At 38.3% G+C, this 17,855-nt stretch overlaps 1 long non-coding RNA gene across 1 annotated transcript in view; it reads left to right on the forward strand.

Annotated features, from left to right (window-relative positions):
• The window catches only part of LOC109118345, a 36,484-nt gene that overhangs the window by 16,037 nt on the left and 2,592 nt on the right, over nt 1–17,855 (forward strand). The window lies entirely within an intron of this gene.

Raw genomic sequence — 17,855 nt, forward strand, 5'->3', positions numbered from 1 at the left:
TGTACATATATATATATATATATATGTATATATAGCACATTCTGTAAGTTGCCTTTTCCTTTTGTTATCATTTTCTTTGATATGTAGAACCCTTTATTTTAATGCAGTTCCATTTGTCTGTTCTTGTCTGTGCCTTTGGAATCATATCATTACCTTTGGAATCAAATTCATTACCCATTAAGAAGCTTTTCCCTAGTAGTTCTATAGTTCCAGGTCTCATATCAAAAGCTTTACCCCACTTTGAGTTGGTTTCTGTGTGTGATGTGAGGTAAGGGTTCAATTTCTTTCTTTGTGTGTGAGTATAGAGTTTTCCCAAGATGATTATTTGTTTGTTTTGTACTGGGGTTCGAACTTGGGACCTTGTGCTTGCAAGGCAGGTGGTGGAACCACTGAGCTAAATCCCTGGCCCCCAAGATGATTGTTAAAGAGAACAGAATTGCTGCTTTAAAGATTGCTCATCTTTGGCTTTTGAGTCTTTGTTTATAATGTCTTGGTAAAGATTTATTTGTATTTACTCTATTTGGGATTCTTTGGGTTTCATGCATCAAGCAATACTCTCATGAGATTTCCAAAATTTTCTTCTGGAAGATTTTTTTTGTTTATTTCCCTCAGGTTCTCCTTTGGCACGAACTAAAAGTCTGGGGTCCTCAAGCAGATGTAGCCTCAAATCCTACAACTCCCAAGTTGTAATTCTTAGTTGCCCTTGGGAGTACCATATTAAAGCCAGAATGGATATACTATTTTGAAACTAAATTCGCTTCTCAGAAAATTCAGGCAGAGTGCCATTTCAAGGATACATTTGAGAGTATTGTCCCACAGGGAAGCATCACCACTGCTGTCCTTCAGACTGGGCTCTACTGCCTGTGGTGGAAGTTGCTTTGTTCAGTGTTTACCTCCTAAGCATTTTGGGAAAACTACATTTACAAAACCCAAAGGGATATTTTGCTCTCATGGCTTTCATGAGATATATTTTTCCATTGGATAGTTCCTGTCTTAGGTCAGGTTTCTTGGAAGCAAAGCCTGAGAAATGTTTTCAAAGAGAAGTGAGAGAAACAGGATAAGGAAAGGGGCTAAATAAGAATATGGCTTCAGCTAATGTCTAGCTTCAACCTGATCCCGTGGAGAGCTCTGAAGCACAAATTTTACCACCAAATTGGTCACATGTTAAGATAAGGGGGGCTGGCCCACCACAGAGTCACACCCCTGACCACTGGCTGGTCGTTGGTCACTGGCTACAGAAGTCAGATTTATGCTTGTGTGTGTGCACACAGCCTACTGACTAGGGTCACTCCTATTTGCTCAAGCTGTCTTCTTTTTGGCCAAATGCAAATCTTCAAAAAAGGGAATAGCTCTGAGCAGTATGAGCCAACTCTCTAGTGGCTGAGAGTAGCTGCCTGGGTAGCCTGGCTGATAAAGGGATCTTTAGTTGCACTAGTAACTGTTCCAAATCACAAGATAATTATTTGAATCTGAGTAATGGTTCATTTAATCTCAGAGTTCCTAGAGACAGTTTTATTTTCCATACATTTAATTAATGAATAAACTAAGGCAAAAGCCACATACCAAAGCAGTCCTGTAGTTCCTAGTAGTATATGAGTAAAGCAATCACCCCATTTCAGTATTTTTTCAGTCTGATGAAATACATAATTTTGACTGTTAGCACCAGAAGTAGCATTTATATTAATGTTCATGATCAATATTTCATACAGTTTATAGTATAACCAATAGGTGGCACCAGAAACACTCATACTTATGAAACTAATGTATGCTGTATGTAGGTTTTGTGCTAAAACTTCAAATCTCTCTACTTGGGTTTTTCATATTGAAAGGGACTCAGCTTTGAATCCAAGCCAAAATTTGGTAACTTACAGTTTCCTATTTTCTATTTGACTTCTTTCTCATAGGATTATTTCAGTGTGAAAAAAATAGGGTGATAGGACTAGTGAATTCAGAAAGAAAACATCTATTCATTAGCAAAAGGAAGGAAAAAAAATCTGGAGCCCTGCATCCTTTTCCTTCAAGGTCTCTTGAGTGTAGAAATGCTGAAGATTATTAGGAAATATTTGAATAACAGGATAAAAAAGTCAAGGATACTGCCTACAAAACATGAACTTTATTCCCCACTGAAAACAGACTTGGATGGCAACCAAGTTGTTCAAGGATTGCCCTGGCCAGTATCTGACCACAGGGTTCCAATCCGGGAAAGGTCTCTGAGTCCAGCATTCACCATTTTCAAGTTTGTTTCTTTTGAAGTTCATGCTTTATTGTTGATGAAGGGAAGTAAAGGAGGAGGGGCATTACATCTTTCATTTTTTTTTCCCCCAGCAATCCAGCCTTGCATTCTTTTCCTACAACACACTATTCTGAGAGTAGGATGGCTTAAAGGGAAAAGCACTGAACTGAGAATTGAGCCACAGTGCAGTTAATGTTTACTTAGTATTTTTGTAATCATTTGACCTTGCAACCATGTTAAAGATGGATATACTGAGTCTCAAAAGGGTCACTAAGCTAGCCAGAATATCAATTTAGTTTCTCTAACCCCAAGGCCAAGAATAAATCTAGATAGGTGATAAGCTAGTTATGCAAATTTTGACACCTAGGTTTCAGCTTCATCTATGATATAAGGGGCTGAACTGCATGGCCCCAATGCACCTTCCAGCTAGAAATCTCCAGATTCTGACTAGTACGTGTTGAGTGTAGTGTCTTGTATACTGGTTGGGAGTGGAGGTGCGGCTTGGCACAATAGTCAGTAGGAAGGGAGGTAGTATCACTTTGATAGTGTTCCAAAGTGGAAGGTGACACGGCTATTATACAATGCATTAAACAGTCTGGTTCTTGTATTTTGGGAAAAAAGTAAATACCTGGTCCTGATTAGCCTTTCCTATACCTGTCATCAGCTTATTATGCAGTAAACAGTGTGCCTCTGGGAGCTTTCTTTTCTAAATGAGATGATCCCAGGGTTTGGAATTTCTCTTTACATAGCATGCTCTTCTGCCATGCGTACTGAAAATTATTTTCACTGCCCTTCTCTAAGCCTTTATTATTTTTGTTTTGACTTTTAACAGCAGGGCTAGTTAAGGGAGTTTGCTTGTTTGTTTTACTTTTTACTTGAAAAATAGAGGCAGTGGACTCTTTAAGGCTGCATATGGATTCTTTGTTCACACACATCTCCATAATGCAAGGAAGGAAAGTCAGAAAAAAGAAGGAATCTAACCTTAATCGAGTGCCTACAATGTGCAAGGTTCTCTGCTAGGTCCACTTGCTATCTTATCTCCCTTCATCCCCTGGGATGGAAACTGTGCTGTGTAATAGATACGTGCCCAGGCTCTTGAGTCAGACAGTGCTGGCCTCTCATTAGAGCTTTGATTCTGCCTCACTGTATAACTCTGGAAAATTTATATGACCTTCCTAAACTTCATTTCCTCAATGAGGCAAAGTATGTGAAGTCCTTAGTGTTACCCCAGAGTCATTGCTCCATGAATGTTAAGCCAACATCATTATAATCACCCAAAAGGCAGATCTTACCTACTTCACGCCAGATTTTAAAATGTCTAAGGTTCTAAGAAGTTAAAACCCAAATCGCTATGACACTGTTATGGATATATGTTGCTCATTTTTCTCAGAACCGTTATTAATCCAGGGAAACTAACCTTCTCCCTCCCTTTCATCCCCACTTTGATTTATTATAACAGATCCAACAGAAGTGAAGAATAGCTAGAAGGTCTAGTTCAGATCTCAGTCAGAGCATTTATTAGCTGTGTAACTTTTGACAAGTTATTTGATTTTTCTGTACCTTAGTTTTCATTTATCAAATGGGGGGGGCGACAAAAACTCTTGCCACTTTGGTTCTTGCAAAGATTAAATAAGTTATTACACATGAAATGCTTACAGGAATACCTGATACGTAAGTGCTCAACAAGTATAATGTAGTCTTGTGGCCCTTATGCCATCTCCTACATGCAGGGATGGGTGCATAACTTAATTCAGGTCCAGTCAATTAGCATGTCTTATCTTCTTTTACCACGATTACTCTAGGACAAGGGCAGCAAAATTTTTCTGTAAAGAGCAGATAGCATCCAGTGACTTGGGAGACTGAAGTAGGAGGATCACCATTTCAAGGCCAGATCCTAGTACCAGAGAAAAAAATGAACAGATAGAAAATATTTTATATTTTATGGGCTGTGCAATCTCTGTCACCCCTACTTGAACTGGCTGTTGCAGTGAAAAAACAACCATAGATAATACATAAGAAAATTAAAAACTGAATTTCATGTAACTTTTAGGCATTGTAAAATATCCATATTTTTTAAAAAAATTATTTTAAAATGACAAAACCATTTTTAGCTACTCTGCTGTCCAAATACAGGAGGCAGGCTGGACTGGGTCTATAGGTCATAGTTTATTATGTATTTATCCCCAAGGGATGAGCATGTGACTCACAAAGGGCCAAAGTCCTGCCATGAGATTTAACACATGGACACTGAGGAACACTATGTGCCTTTCTTTTGGACCATGATTCCCATGGCCATTTTCCCTTCCAAATGGAGACATTCTGACTGTGCAAAACAGAATGAGGCTAACAACAAAAGGAATCAGCCAAATAGTGCCAGCTAAAAGATGAAAGAGAAACTGAGTCCTGAAAACTTCATTTGAGCCTCTAGATCTGGCCTTTCCTGTTAGTTCCATGAGCCAATGCACTCTTTTTTCCCCCAATCCAGACAGAGTGAGGTTTTCTTTACCTATGATAGCATTTTAATAGAAATTTAAGGGCTTGTTTTCCTCACAGTATGCAATACCACTGTACAGAATTAAGTAAAATGGAAAGCTAGCATGTATTGTGTACTTAATTATTGTCAAGCAATTTTGGAAGTGCTTTCACTGTGTTCTACCATTTACTTACAACAACCCTCTGAGATTAGCATTGTTATCCTAATTTTACCAAAATCACAGACAGAGATATATTTGATGTCCAGATACCATATTTGACAGCAGAACAAAGATAAATAGATTTTTAAGAGGGTGAGGTATGGACTGTGCAGGTTCCATTTCTCATCCACCTATGTGTCCAAAAAAGAATGGATGGAAGAGTAAACTTTATGAGGGCACGCTTAATCCCTATTCTGGGAAAGAGGGCATGTACTGATCAAGAATCCCCACTGTTCTTTCTAGCTGTTCTGGGCAGTGGGGAGTGGCAGTGCTGGAGTTCTTGCCCAGCTGCCCAGAAGAGAGTGGATGAGCAGCTGAGGCCGCTGATAAACAATCCGGGTTAATCCAAGCTACAGTTTACAACTCCCTTGCAAGCCTCATCCAGGATTTCCTTCAGGAGTATCACTTCACAGCAGCTGGTTGGATGAACTCTGCCAACTGCTTGATCCCTGGCGCAACAGGAAACTTCAGCAGGTAGAACTTGACCAGCCTGAGGTGTCGATACACCCTGAGCTCTTTAGGGTAGAACAGAAAGGCTTGCACAAACAGGGTTTGCGTGGTAGAGAATGAGAAAGAAGCCAAGGAACTTAGTCTTGTACATCCAGTAACTCCTCATCTTGACAAATCAGCCTTTTGAGTCTTAGATTTGAATTTAGACAAAGAACTGCCATATTAACACTGCTCATGGGATAGCTACTATATTTCATTCCGTTTATTACTAAAAGAATAATGATTGTTAAGCAATCCTTGTGTGCAAGGCACTTTACCTCCATTATTTTTAATCATCTCATAAATTCTGCAAAGTAAGGGCCAGGGATTTAGGTCAGTGGCATGCACCCACCTTCCAAGAACAAGCTCCTGAGTTCATTACCCATTATGGGGAAAAAAATGAACAAATTCTGCAAAGTAGATATTAAATCTCATTCACTTGTTTATGAATGAGGAAACTGAGATGACTAGAGGTTAAGAAATGATGAACCCTAAGAGGGAAGAGGAATTTGCACCTCATTTCCACCATGCTACAGTTAGGGTGGAGGATTAAAAGAGGGGAGAGGGGCAATACTTCTCTAGCCCATAGTTGGATCAGAACAGTCTAAACCAGTGGTGGCGAATCTATGGCATGTGTGCTGCAGCGGGCATGCAGAACCCTCTGTTGACACAGAAGCCAAATTGCCCAGCAGCTGAGCATTGGTTAACAGTTGTTTTTTCTAAACTAAAACCTCAGTATTCAGGTTTATTTGCAGTGTTGACACTTTGTGATAAATAAGTGGGTTTTGGGTTGCAGTTTGGGCACTTGGTCTCTAAAATGTTCACCATCACTTGGAGCCATCAGAAGTAGAAATGGAACTTGAGGCTTAAATTTCTTCTCTGCTTCTGGGACTCTTTGAAGGTGGAGAAACTTGTTATTTTGTATTCCATTAGCACCAAACCCATAGTTGGCTCAACAAACTTTATTGAATGAATAAATGAGTACAAGTTTCTGCTTTCAGTTAAATAGGAATATACCCGATGCCGCCCTCTAAATTCTGGAACTCTCAGAAGTCATAAAGTCTTATGCTCACCTGCACTAGTTTTTAGTGCAATGTAGAAGTTTACCCAATTTCACAGGTCATTGTATAGGTTTGAGTTTCCTTAATGCCACCCTCATGGTCTGAAAGAATTAGTGCATGTTTCAAAAATGCCTCTCTTGGACTTCTAGAGATTAGGTTAAGCAGGGAAAGAATCTGATGCCACAAACTTCCCTTAGGCCTTTTTTTTTTCCTGAACCTTAACCAGGCAGTGATCGAGTTCTAGATGCTGAGAAAGTTAAACAGTGACCTAGAAGGTAAGTCATTAAAATACGGATGGAGGGCAAAAGGAAAAATTGAGAGAAAAGGTTCAGATCTGGAGTTTTGCCTATTTCTTGACCCGTAGGCAGGCCCCAAACCTAATTTCATTTTGCTTTCTCTTTGGAGGCAAGTTGAGTTAGCAAGCTATAAATTCCACTGGTCTAAGTAGGAGGAATGTGGAGATGCATGTGAGGAAGTCTTCATTCCAGAGGAAAGGGCATGATGGTGGGCCAGCTGGAAATGGAAGACAGAACATATCCCAAGTGTGAGCCAACAGAGATTTGAAATTAGAATCTGGACTCAACCTGCATCTGGGTTTTAAAAACTATGATTGTAAGTGGATAGGACTGTCAAATAATTGCAATAAAATCTGTAGAAACCTAAATTAACAAGGGTTTGGTTTGTCAAGAAAAATTATTATTAGCATGTTTTTCTGGTCATTTGAGTGAACGTATTTTATTTTATTATTATTATTTTTTTTTTTTTTTTGTCAAGGAGACACATTTGTGCAGGGGACTAGTGGCTTGGAGAAGAGGAAAGTTAAAAGAAGCAAGCCCTGTAAAGGAGAACAGGAGAAGGTCAAGTGGTATCCAAAGAAGCCTATCTGGCTTTGCCATCAAAGAGAATTTGTTAGAGATGGAGAGCCTAATCAAGTGGCCAAATTTCCCTAAAACCTGTGGCCTGCTATTCAGGCCTGGAACTTACTTTGGAACTTTCTATGAAGGATAATTTTTATTGGGAAGTGTGGTTTGGACAGTAAAACTATTGAAGGGTGTCTATCTTTGAAGATGTGTGCTGGTACTCACTGAGGATTTTGGGGTTCTTAGTAATTTAACAACTGCCTCTTTCCGTGCCACAGTTACACTAGATATAAAGATGACATATATGGAAACTAAGAATTCAAGGATAGTGATCCTTGTAAGATTTTCTTTGAGTGAAAGGAGTTAAATTTATGTTTTCTTAACATGATTTCACCTGGTCATAGAGTACATGAATAACAGAAAATGTTATTTTATTAATAGCTAAAAAAATGGAAACTCCAAGCCAACACTGTTATTACTGTGAGAAGTTAGGCAAGTCATTTAACTTCTTATTTTCCTTATCTTTAAAATGGAGGTAATAGTATTTTCTTTACTTCTCATAAACATTCTTATGAAAATGGTATAAAATGACTTGATCAAGTATTTTTTTAAATATGAAAATTGATTCAACTGTGTTCCATGAAAAAAAGGCTTTGGAATCTGGGTTTAAATCTCAATTCTATGATATATAACCTGTATATATATATTTTTTTTTTTTTTGAGAAGGGTCTCGCTATGTAGTTTAGACTGGTTTTGAACGCACTACATAGACCAGGCTGTCCTGAGAGTCATGGCAGTCCTCCTGCCTTGGCCTTCTGAGTATTGGGATTACAAGTATGCACCATGATGCCTGGCCTCACTTGTATATCCTTGAATATATTTCTTCACTTAGTAGTGCTTCACTTTTATGGTTTCTAAATATCATTCTCAGAAAACTGTGAAATTGAATGATGTATATAATGTACCTAGCTTGTAGGTGGAATTTGATAAATTAGATTGGTTATAATTATGACTTTTATCAAGTAAGCACTTAGGCTAGTACTTAACCTGGTGCATAGTAAATGCTGATGATTATTACATCACCAGTGGTTTTTATCAGATGTGGAAAAGCATCTAGATGTAGAATTTCTCTCACTTTCAAGCATGGCTGAATAAAACAGAAGTTAATCAATCTATGCAAAGCAACTTGAACTTCACCAGTCCTATATCTTATTCCAGTACTTACAGAAATTCTGTTTCACAACAGTTTTCATTTTATTCAAATGGGAGTAGTGAAGGGAATAAAACCACTGACAGTGTTTAATGCATAGGCAAAAGCTAAGCTGGGGGTGAGCCTTGGACACAGTTCCCCAGAAATTACTCAAGAGAAACCACAACCCCACCAGAATAATGTTCTGCCAGAAACCCCAAAGCCAGTGTGGTGTCCTTCCACCACCTCACCACAGAGATTCTACCAAAGCAGTGGGGTAAGAACCCACATTTTAAAAATTACAGGATGAAGCAGCAGAAGTACATATAGTCAGAATGAATAACAATCCCATAACATCCATAACTGCTAAGAGAAAAATAAACACACTGGGGCAATATATCCAGTGAACACTGTGGGGATAACAAGATTGGTACAGGCTTGCTAGAAAGCTAATAAACTACCTAGATATTTGTTGTTCTAGCCCAAGGGTTTAATAATGGTTATTTCTAACTATTTTTCTGCTCATTACGTCTCTTTGGATGCAGTACTATTTTTGTGTTTAACAAGCTCCTGAAAATTTATATGAAAAGTATAATATATCAAACTCTGAAATAGGCTTACCTATTCTGTAAGGAATTTTATCCTTAAGAGCCAAAAAAATTACAAATTTCCTAATATGTATATACTGTTTATAAATTTAATCTTGGATTAAAAATAGAAATCTGAGTGTTGTATCATATATATGGAGTTTTATTTTGTTTTTTGAAATAGGATCTCACTCTGTAGTTCAGGCTGGCCTTGAATTCACTGTGTAGTCTAGGCTGGCCTTGAACTCTCTGAATCCTTCTACCTCAGCCTCCTGACTGCTGGTATCATAGGCATGTGCCAACACACCTGGCCTGGAATTATTTAAAATGTTCAAAACACAAATTAAACATTAAATAATAGACAGTAAAGTTTCTTATTGAAAGTAATTTCTTACCCCAAATTCTGCTCTTAGCCAACTTGAACGGACATCTACCCACAAGATACTGATTTGGTATTAGGAAGGAGAACTTTCTGATGGTGGCTTTTCACAGGCTGGGTGGGGTATTTTCAAGAGAATGTGCAGACTGATCAGTAGATTATGATGCTGAGTGAGGTGGCTTATCAGTCTTTCACCAAATTTATTTGGATCAAAATAGTGGAAGGGTCACACAAGTCAGTCTCCCACCCTCCAAAGCCCTTAAATGTCATACACATATGTTATACGTAAGGAACACTGTAAAAGATAAATATATAGAAGCCAGGTGTGGTGGTACATGCCTATAATTCCAGTACTCTGAGAGATGGAGGAAGAGAATCCCAAGTTCGATCCCAACCTGGGCCACTAAGCAACTTAGTGAGACCCTCTCAAAAAATTTTTTTAAAAAGGTAGACAATAAGAAATTATTGTAAGGAAGTTAGATCTTTGGTAAATAAAAAAGAATGAAAGCTGGGTGTGGTGGCATATGCTTGTAATCCCAGCACTCGGGAGGCTGAGGCAGGAGGATCTCTTTTGAGTTTGAGACCAGTCTGGGCTAAATAGTTTCAGGGCAGTCTGTACTACATAGTGAGACCCTGTCTCAAAATAAGTAAATAATAAAAAAGGAATGAGAGACAGAGACAAAGAGAGACAGGGGAGGGGGAAGGAAGAGGATGAATGGATATATTTTGGATCAGAAAAAAAGATAAAGAGATTCAAAGAAATTCCCAGCGGAGAGCCAGGATGAATACAAGTCTGGAGCGGAAGCATTAGGATAATTAATTACAGACCTGCATCTAGAATAGCAAGATCAGTTGTGTCCCTGACCCCCATCATTTCTACCACTGAGCAGCCAGCAATAACAGGAGCAGGCTTGGCGTCTGGATCTAAGACCCAGGGGACTACCCTAGTAATGTGAACCTCTTATTTGGGAAGGGTAGTGATACGTGGAAGGGGAGAACTGAGAGAATAAATAGAAACTTCCAAAATGGACTCAGGTGGAGACAAATGTATGTCATGTCTTCTTAGAAAAAAAATGAATTGAAGTCCTCCTATGCCAAAACAAAGCCATCTTTACTCTGGCAATAAGGGAGGAGGTGAAGGTGAAAAGGACAAGGGGTCTTGTGCTCCATGCCTGCGCTCTTTAAAGTAATATCTCTTGGACAAGTCCCTGCCCACTTATAAATGCAGATCACAGTCACATTTTCTTTTAGGGGAAAGCCCTGTTGGAAGACACAAGCCTGAACAATTATAGAAAGAGTCCAGGCCAGGTACCTGAAATCATAAAAACAGAAAGACAACTAGGAATGATCAGACTTCAAGACTACGAAGAAGAAGAACAAACTGACCGGAGGATGAGGAGGTGACTCAGGGAAGAGAAGAAAACTTGAAAAAATATTAATTTATGAACTAGGAAGTATCTGAGAGGGCATCAAATTCATAAAACAAAAACAGGAACAATCGTAGCCTAAGACTGCCAAAGAAATGTAATAGAAACTAAGCATGGCTGAGGACAGTTTCTCTCATTTTCTTGACAAGATGCAAGAAATATGCACAAGAACTACAGAAGAGAAGAAGATGTGACCCTGCCAGGGCAGAGCTGTGGACTGGCAGGTGGTACAGCCATGGGATACCTCAAATTGCTCATTAAATTGCAAGTGCATGGAATTCCAGATTTGGTGTGGGAAAGGCATTTTGGTGGTGGCATGTGTAATGTGTGAAAAATTGGGTTGTATAAAAGTTGATGTGAAAGTTAAGAAACATCTGTGTCTACATTCCACTTGGCTTTCCCCAGAGTTTAGTAATATAAATCTTTCAGCTTAAACGCAAGGTCACCATAACGATAACTAATATCTCTGTACCACTTCGCCACTTACTACTTTGCAAACACTTTTACTAATTCTTTTTCTTTTTGTTCCAGGGCCATCACACTGAGCTAGGTCCCCAGCCCCTTTTTTACTTTTTTTTGTTTTGAGATTGGGTCTTGTTCAATCAGAAAGTTGCTTGGATTGAGCTCAAATCTGTGATCTTCCTGTCTCAACCTCCTGAAGTGCTGGGATTGCAATCATGCAACACCACACTCACCTACTAATTCTTATATTTAAACCTTATCTTTAAGATAGGTTTCTACCTTTGAGGGAATAGAGGGAACATCATTTTGTATTTGTAACCCTTCCAGAAAATAGAGACTGATCAGAAAAGCAACTTTGCAAACTGTTTCCAAAAAGATCATCTACAAATTGTTGATACTGTAAGATAGTTCTCAAACATTACTATAAATTAAAGTTGCCTCAGGGCTGGCGATTTGACTCTGACAGCATGCCTGCTTCTCAAGCTCATGGTCCTAAGTTCAATCCCCAGTACCAGAAAGAAAAAAAAATGTTACCTGGATGGCTTACACACACACACACACACACACACACACACACACACACACACACACACAGATTGCTGCCTTCTCCATCCTCAATTTCTGATTCATTAGGAGCCTAAGAATTTATACTTTTAATAAATCCCTAAGAGATGGTACTGTTGTTTTAGGATCCACATTTCAAGAACCACTACCATAAGATGCCCTCCAAATAAAGCATCCAAATTGAGATGCATTTACTGTGAAATAGAACACAGATAACTTCAGTTATCTGTAAAGGAAAGAGTAAGTAAAGTGAAAATACTTAGAATAGGAGGATTATGAACAATTTTTACTTGAAAATCTTTTTAATGCTATAAATTTACCTTTAGAGAGTATAGAGTATAGGAAAAAATAACTAAGAAGATAATATAAAAACTTACTGAAGCATTCTTCATTATCTGAGAAATATTTATGATGGTTAATATCTTAATAATAGATTTTTAAATATACCTTATTTTAAAGGTGGGGAGAAAGAGAAAATAGAAGGAACTATTCCAAAATTTCTGCAGTGATTATCATTGAGTTTTAATCTTATGCATAATTTTCCGTTTCTTTGTAATTTCTATAAGTAAATATTACATATGTAGTCCGAAGAATCTATAATTTTTTAAAGGTGCATAGAATCTATAAGAACGTTTACAAAAGGAAAAATGCCCCCATTTTCTAAGCCCACCTTTAAATTTTTACTCCCTTTGTTTAAGTAAACTCCCTGATAGAATTACATATTTCTTCTATCATAACTCATATAAAAGGCAATTTGGGGGTATTTACTAGTACAAAAAAAGATTATACCACTAAATCAACTAGTATTGAATTACCACATTTCACTGCATGTAGGCTATAATTAAGACAAGTCTAGACTAATCTTTTTTCTTTATTTTCCTGTTTCCCGTAATAATCCAGTTTCATCTACTTTCCTATTCCTCTAATATATTTTGCCTGTGTTTGCAAACTGCCCCAAAATAATAGGCCAGTCTCCAATAGTTATACACAATAAACATTTGGGTGTTTTTTCAGAAAGAGAATGATAAGCCCATGTTTGTTGTAATATGTTGCGTGCAGCCTTTGCCCATCACATAAGTTCATACTGTATAAGTTCAGTGTAGGGAACAATTACCCGGAGAGAAAAAATCAGGAATTAACAGTTCAAACATTAGCTGCACTCTAAAAACATTTCCCAGACAAACTCACTATAACTTTTTTTTTCAGTAGATAGCTTAAATCAGACAGGGACTATTTAAAATGGATCTTATTTCTATGATGTGTTTATAAAAATATCCCTTTGAGAATTCAGTTAATAATGTACATTTTGTACATCCAAGTGCCAAGTCCCATGAGAGCTACAAGTTTCCTACCATAAAAGTTTTTATCTTGATTGTTGGACATAAAATTTGCACGCATGAAACAAACAGTCAAATGAAAGACAGTGTGAGTGTCTCCCAGGCCTTAGCCTATTAAACAAGGGAATGAGCTATAGCTTAATCGTCTTTAAACCTCTTTAAATGCTATGGTAACAGATCTCTAATAGTTCAGAGTATTTAACTCTATAGTCATTCCTACAGAGGATTTTCAAGTTTGCCAGATTAAAATTAATCTTTATTCTGGAAGGTCTACAGTGGTGAGGCAATTCTACCAATCTTTAGCATTACAAGCTGTTAGTACTTTCACTATTCCTGACATAGACAAGGTGAAATACTTCCTCTTAGGAAAGTATGCCAGCTAGGATGCTTTGAGCTGCAAGTAATAGAAAAATCCCAAACATAAGCAAAGAGGAAATGTCAAATCTCACCCAGTGAAGTACAGAATGAGGAGTTCCTGGAGTATTAGGATCAGAGGCTCCTATTAAGGTTCAGCTTTTTCTTATCTGCACAGATCTCTCTCCATCCTCAGACTGGTAGTAAAAGGATGCTGCAGTTCTGAGAGGCAGATGACAACATAGTCCAGAGCATAGATGTGGACATAGTCCAGGGAAAGGATAGGCAAATTGTGACCCTTGGACTAGGCTTTATGGAAACATATCCATATGTATTGCTTTACATATCTTCTGTAGCTGCTTTCACATTATAACAGTAGATTTGAATAGTTGCAACAGAGAAGTTGAAAAATTCTCACAAATTGGACTAAGACAAAAGACAGCCAGATCTCTGTTGCTCATTGTTTATTTTATTAATTCCTATTTCTAATGGCACATCCATCTATCCATCCATTCATTGGCCCATGTTATCCTGAATGGTTACTGTATACAGAGAGTCTCTATATGGGTACTTTAAGCTCACACATATACCCCTGCTTTGAGAGAGAAATCGCAAACCGACACTGCTTCTCAAAAACTGGATGAACTATTTATTTATTTTTATTTATTTTATTTTATTTTGGTACAGGGAGTCGAACTCGGGACCTTGCACTTGAGAGGCAGGCAGTGGCACGACTGAGCTAGATCCCCGGCCCTTGAACCTGAACTATTTAAACTGTTCCTTGTTGTTCTCAGTACTCGGACTATTCATTGTTAGACCTCTCCTTTTCTTGATAAAAGTCTCTTCCTCATAGGGCTTCCTTCCACAGTGAGTCTGCTTCTTTAGTAAAGTTAGACTAAGTACAAGCAGAGACAAAAGAAAGGGCATCCATAGACTTTCTGTCTTCACAATTGAAGTCAGTTTCAGGCCAGCATAAGGACTCTAAAGGAACACCTTCAAAGGGGACTGCGAAAGGAAACTTTCAGTAATAGTTACTCTGACCTTTAATCCTGGTTTGTCAACTTCATTGGATTAAAAAACACATAGCAGGGCTGGGGATTTAGCTCAGCGGTTCGGTGGCCTGCCTTGCAAGCGCAAGGACCAGAATTCAATCCCCGGTACCAAAAAAAAAAAAAAAAAAAAAAAAAAAACACATAGCAGATTAGTAAAGCAAGCTACTGAGTGTGGGAGAGAGTCATGGACTACATGGTCCATTGCCCATTCCTCTCTGGCACTCTGTCTGGTCTGTCTCTTGGACACTATGGACTTAGCATGTGTGCTGTACCGTATCCTCTCATTATGATGCTTCTTCCTTGGAACCAACTAATCATGGACTAAAACCATGAGCAAGTTAAACTTTTGGTATGCATTTAAGTTGTGAGTGTAGAGTGTTGTGTCCAGCAACAAGAAAGCTAACATATTTACAAGGAGAGAAATTACCTTCAGTGTGTCTGAGAACCATCTGAGATCTTTTCATAATCATATTCCTGCTAAACTGGATATTCTGTCTAGTTCTCCCCTGTCCTAGTCTTTCTGAGGCCTCGGAAATTTAAAATTAAAGTGAAACTAGAGATGATCTTGAAAAATATTTCATACTATTGAACATGTTTTTTTTTAATTTATTTATTTTCCTCATTGAGTTTATTGGTGAATTTTAGGTATACAGCACAGTTACATTCATCATTGGGATCTTGTACCTTTATATGACAGGTCTTGGTTCTCATTTTTTCCCCTTACCTCTACCCTCCCTTTACCCCCTCATCCCTTCCTTATTTACAAATACTTTATTTCCATTTTTTCATTTTCTTTTGTTTCCCCATTTTATAGAAAAACCACATCTTCTTTATCCAGTCTCCAACTGATGGGCAAATGGGCTTTTTCCAAGTTTTAGCTATTACAAACCATGCTGCTATAAACTAAGTGCACATATATCACTGTGATATGATTCTTTTTTTTTTTGTCCCAGGGATTGAACTCTGGTCCTTGCGCTTGCAAGGCAGGCCACCGAAACACTGAGCTAAATCCCCGGCCCTATGATTCTCTTTATCCAGTCTCCAACTGATGGGCAAATGGGCTTTTTCCAAGTTTTAGCTATTACAAACCATGCTGCTATAAACTAAGTGCACATATATCACTGTGATATGATTCTTTTTTTTTTTGTCCCAGGGATTGAACTCTGGTCCTTGCGCTTGCAAGGCAGGCCACCGAAACACTGAGCTAAATCCCCGGCCCTATGATTCTTTTAATTCTTTTGGAAAGATACCCAGCAGAGAAATGGCTGGGTCAAATGTAATCTCTAATCCCAGCTCTTTGAGGTATCTCCATATTTGAACTTGTTTTTAAAAGGAGTTTGTGCAAAATGTTAATAGTGATCAAAAAGAGAATAAAATTTCTGTGAAAAGGACCATCTGAGTTCTGCTATATGCCATGTGATCTGAATAGTAATCTCATTTAATGCTCACAGTAAGCCTGTGATATATCAGCATTACTTATGAATAAATCTGGCTGAAAATGCAGGAAATACATCCACAGTGGATTAAAAATTATGAGTCCACCAGGTGCTGCTGACTTTGATTCAACTTCTCGAGGATGACATTTGTAAGCAATCTCTATCCATATCACTATCTTTTCCAAATTAGCATTTAGTGTTATGCTTGCACACAGTGGCTACATCAACTCCAGTTATTACCTGAGCATCTCTCAGTTGAAGGAGAAAGTCAGTGCCAGCACAGTAGCCTTCAATTTATTAGAAAACCAAAATCTTTTCCCAAAAATCTCCAGATTTCTACTTGGGTATCATTGGCCACAAATGGGTCACATGGAAAGTAAGAAACAGGATTCTCGAGGTTGTCTTAGACTTCTGGTGTGTAAACAACATCCAAATCTGGATCACTGTCTGTGTCTGTAAGTAAAATTATAGTGCAGCAGCCACACCTAATTATTTGCACATCATCTGTGGTTCTTTTCACACTACAATGACAGAGTGTGTCAGATACTGAATGGCTTGCAAAGTTTAAAATATTTACTATCTGCTTCTACCAGTTTGCCAATGCCTACTTTATTCCACTAAAGAGCCATCACCTAGACTAGACTTTTTCCTTCTCCTAAGGAAAACTGGAAGGGCTTCTAATATAAAAAGAAAGGAGCACTGTCAATTTCAACTGCTAACATTATCTGCCATACACAGCAGATGAAGAAACTGAGGCCCAGAAACCTTAATAACCTACCCAAGGATAAAAATTGAATGAATGCAGTCCTAAGTTCAAAGTTCAAACTCAGGTATCTCTATATTAGCAGCACTTTTCTAATACTGGGGCTCAAATCCAAGGGCACGCTAGCACTGAGGTACATCCCCAGCCCTTTTCTTTAAATTTTGCGACACAGTCTCACTGAATTGTATACACTTGGTCCAAACTTGGAATTCTCCTGCCTCACCTCCTGAGTAACTTGGACAACAGGCATGTACCATCATGCCCACCTTCATGTCCTTTTGAGTACCTCATATGTTGGGGGCTTTCTCACCTGTGAAGAACCTATAAAACACCCAATTGTTATTCTATTCAGCCCTTTAATGAGTTGTGCAGAAGGACAGAGGGTTAATAAATCTATCTAAACAAATTCACAAGATAATTATTTTTAAATTGCATTTCAACATTCGTTTTTCAAATTGTTCTCTTTCTCCTACATATGTATAATGGTTATTAGAGCCTGAGCTACTTTAAGATAGATTTTCTTCCCCATATTTTTTTCTCCAGCACTTAGCATACGCTAAACACACAATACTGTATAAACTCTATTTTACCCTCACCCCACTATTGTCTCATATCAAGTGAGCAGCACAGATGTTATCTTCCGAGTGAGGCTGTGAATTACCTACTCTGCCATCAAATCATGCATATGTTGTTGTACAGCTGAAACAGCAACACAACAGATCAGAAAGCAGGAAGCACATGCTCTGGAACAAAGGGGGAAAACCCAAGTTTTGAGACAGCAAAGAGGATACCTCTAGAAAAATCTATTTTTTTTCTTTTTTCCTCTCCCCTTTTTCTGTAATTCAGTCTAAGGATAGATGGGGAAAAGCACTTCCCCTCTTTCTGTCTCCCATTGCAAACTTCAGAAGCTTCCTCAGTTGCTGTCTGTCTCTTGGCTCTGCAGAATTAGCCCATTCCTCAGCCTGGAAG

This window comes from Fukomys damarensis, unplaced genomic scaffold, assembly GCF_012274545.1.
Source record: "Fukomys damarensis isolate Sample0158 unplaced genomic scaffold, DMR_v1.0_HiC HiC_scaffold_16, whole genome shotgun sequence".
Taxonomy (NCBI): domain Eukaryota; kingdom Metazoa; phylum Chordata; class Mammalia; order Rodentia; family Bathyergidae; genus Fukomys; species Fukomys damarensis.